The sequence below is a fragment of the Tasmannia lanceolata genome, unplaced genomic scaffold, assembly GCF_043159265.1.
Source record: "Tasmannia lanceolata isolate RefF3 unplaced genomic scaffold, GAP_Taslan_0.1 ptg000040l, whole genome shotgun sequence".
Classification (NCBI taxonomy): domain Eukaryota; kingdom Viridiplantae; phylum Streptophyta; class Magnoliopsida; order Canellales; family Winteraceae; genus Tasmannia; species Tasmannia lanceolata.
In genome coordinates this window covers 63432-66977 of record NW_027518717.1, presented here as the reverse complement: position 1 = coordinate 66977, position 3546 = coordinate 63432, and the positions used below count along the sequence as shown (strand labels likewise).

The following is a 3546-nucleotide window of genomic DNA, read 5'->3' as shown; positions in this document are numbered from 1 at the left end:
AACTCGTTGCTTTGAATGATGCATATGTAGAAAGCCTATTTTTTTCTAGTATTTACTAGGAGGTTTGATCTTTCTTTCCTTCTTTCTATAGTGGAGATAGTCGCACGTAATGACAGATGACGGCCATATTATTAAAAGCTTGTGGTAAGAATGGGTTTCGTTCGAGTGCCCGGAAATAATATTCCAAAGCCTTCGTATGTTCTCCGTTGCTTGTGTGGATAAGGCCTATGTTATAGAGTATATAACTTCGATCATAGGGATCAATTTCTAGTCGCATAGCTTCATAATAATTTTGTAAAGCTTCCGCATAATTTCCTTCGGATTGAGCTGACATCCGTTACGGTCGTTCATTCTATTCAAAGAATCTCCGTTCCAGAAACGTACGTGAGACTTTCATCTCATACGGCTCCTCCCTTCTGTGCATAGTAATAAGGGGAATAATCCATGGAATCAAAAAAGATTGAAATATTCTCATTATGAACTGACAGGGGCTGGTGTTTTTACAAGAAATCTCTAGCCAGCCTTCCTGCAAGAGGTCTATATTTTCTTAACACCAACCATGTTGGTGCTAGATAGAAATGGTAACTCCAACAATTTCTTTGTCCTCAACGCCCCCTATTTCCAGGAATTAGTCACTTCAACGATCTTCGATGGTTATACGGGTATCCAAAGTACGAACGAGATGGATGTTTGTTGTCCCAACCATTCTTGTTAGTCCCGATCCCGATAAGGAAAAGGGGTAATTTATAACAAAGTTTTCGCGTTGTTGATTCCTAGGTGTAGTGCTTCTTCCTCTATGCCGCCTATTGGTCTGGTCCTAGTGGAGTCGGATTGACCTACAATACAGAACCTGTAGGTGTAACCTTTCGCTCAATACTCAAATCAACAATTGAAGCATCTGAGGCTGCATCAATCGGGGATACACGACAGAAGGAATTGTTCTATCTCTAAATTTCACCTTCACCGAGCATAGGTTTATTTCAAAAATCTTTTTTCTTTGTATTACGAATCATGTCTCTTTCTCGTAAGACTGAGGTCGGTAAATCATAAATAATAAATAAATAATAATAAAAAAAAATCAAATCGCACCATCTCTGTAATAGGTAAATGCCTCTTTTTCTCCTGAGGTTGTCGGAATTATTCGTAATAAGATATTGGCTACAATTGAAGAGGTCTTATCAATAAAATTTCCATTTATCCGAGATCTAGGCATGGTTAACAATCCATTCCATAATTCTTCTCATTACCCCTAGAGGGAAAATGATCCCACAAACAAAGGAATTGTATAGTACGAAATCACATAAAAACAAACGGACTCATTCTAAAAAAAAAGGTGTCGACCTTCCACTCAAATTGTCCCTTTGGGGCAGGGATGGATAGGAAATATTTGAATCCGATTGTATTTCATTTAAATTAAGTATTAAGTATAAATATTAAGTAGTATACCAATGAACGGAACTATTCCTATTTTATCGAAGCTCAGGAATCAAGGAAGTTTTTCCTACAGATTCTGATGACTCTAGAAGTTTTGATTTGATTATGATCCAAAGAAAAAAAAAATCAAATCAAATAATAGAATCATTCCATGATGAAAATAGAATAAGAATAACCATCCATTTTTTGTGCATAGTGTGTATACACCACGCAATCGAAATATCAAAAAAATCCATGGGACGATTCATGAATTTGTAATAGATTGTGGGGTAGCTCATGAGAGGAATTGTTGTTGAGAAATCTGAAACTAGAAAGGAATTTTGGAATTCCTATGGAACCATAATAGTCTAAATGTAACCATAGTATAAAATAGGGTCAGTTGACTTGTTCCAATTCATTGGTTTAATCCAGTATAAATCTAAGAATAAGACGGGATCGTCTTCTTGACAAACATGAATAGATAGATTCTATCTATTTTTTTTTAATCTTTTTAATAAGATAAGAAAAAGATAAGAAAAAAAATGTTTTTTTATCCCTCGATCCTCGAGGGAAGATCTTTCTTTAATGAAAAGTTTTCTATTTTCTATTTAGAATTGATTGGTCATACCTGTATTGCAATAATACAATAATATGAATGACTCGCTATTCACTCGGTTTCTGGGTCATAATCATAAGATTATGTAGGAGAGATGGCCGAGTGGTTCAAGGCGTAGCATTGGAACTGCTATGTAGGCTTTTGTTTACCGAGGGTTCGAATCCCTCTCTCTCCGTACCTTCACCTAATTCACCAACGGTACCGACTACAATGTATCAAATCAAATAACAATTGATACGAGTATTCCAATCGTACTTTATTTGATATAGATTCTCTATTCCTAATTGCTGTGGTATGGAAAATACCGGAACGGAAAGAATGGACAAGGAATAAAAATCTCACCGCTGATCCATTTGTAATACGTGAATGGGAGAAAAATCCGGATCAAACCTCTTAGATCTATTTACTTCGGCGAAAGAAAAAAAAGGGGCTTGTCCAAAGCTTTGTTATTTTAGTTAGGTTCAAGTCTGACGGGAATAATATTCTACGACTAGCAACTCATTGATTTTCAAACCGATCCACTTAATATCTATTATTTGATTTACTAATCCTTTATATTGGGATGAATAAAGACTCAAATGTTTTGCCAACTCCTCGTGGGGGGATGAATCCATATAATTTTGAATCAGAGCTCTGGATCTTTGTTCATCCCTCATAGTAATAATATCTTGGGGTTTGCAGCGATAACTTGGGATATCTACTATACGGCCATTAACTAAAATATGTCTATGATTAACTAATTGCCTGGCTCCCGGAATGGTCGAAGCCATACCCAATCGAAAAAGGATGTTATCCAAACGCATCTCAAGTAGTTGTAGTAAAACCTGACCTGTTGACCCTTTGGCTTTCCCAGCAATACGAACATATCTAAGTAATTGTTGCTCTGTCAGACCATAATGAAAACGCAATTTTTGTTTTTCTTCTAGACGAATACGATATTGAGATCTTTTCCCGGAACGCGATTGGTTTCTAAGATCACTTCCGGATCTAGGTCTTTTCCTAGTGAGTCCCGGTAAAGCCCCTAGACGGCGTATTTTTTTGAAACGAGGCCCTCGGTAACGAGACATAAAGACTCCTTAATTTTATTGAAATTTCATTTTACAGAATAAACCTAAATTAATACTGAACTAAACGATAAACGAAGCTAAATCCACTGAAGTACTACAAAGAGGAATAAGATGAATTGTATCAATATCCGTATTATTTTGTATATTGTATATATGGGAAGTTAAGGATCCTTTTCTTGATTTGTTCTGTATAGATCAAACGGCTCCAATCCGTTTTTTATTCTTTATTCATAGTTGGAAGTTCCCGCGACATAACATAATAGATCGGTAACCCGACATTTGGAGAAAAAAAGAGGGGGGGGTCTTCTCAATATTCCTTGGTCTCAAGGAAAGATGATCAATCCTGATAAAAAAAAAAAAATAGAACAAATAGAGAAAGCCGACTATCGGAATCGAACCGATGACCATCGCATTACAAATGCGGTGCTCTAACCTCTGAGCTAAGCGGGC

General features: G+C 36.4%; 2 non-coding genes across 2 annotated transcripts; one reads left to right on the top strand and one right to left on the bottom strand.

Moving 5' to 3' along the window:
• Nucleotides 1-2117: 2117 nt before the first annotated feature.
• TRNAS-GGA (transfer RNA serine (anticodon GGA)) lies at nucleotides 2118-2204 on the top strand. Its single transcript has one exon. It is a non-coding gene; the product is annotated as a tRNA-Ser (tRNA).
• Nucleotides 2205-3473: 1269 nt separating this feature from the next.
• TRNAT-UGU (transfer RNA threonine (anticodon UGU)) lies at nucleotides 3474-3546 on the bottom strand. Its single transcript has one exon. It is a non-coding gene; the product is annotated as a tRNA-Thr (tRNA).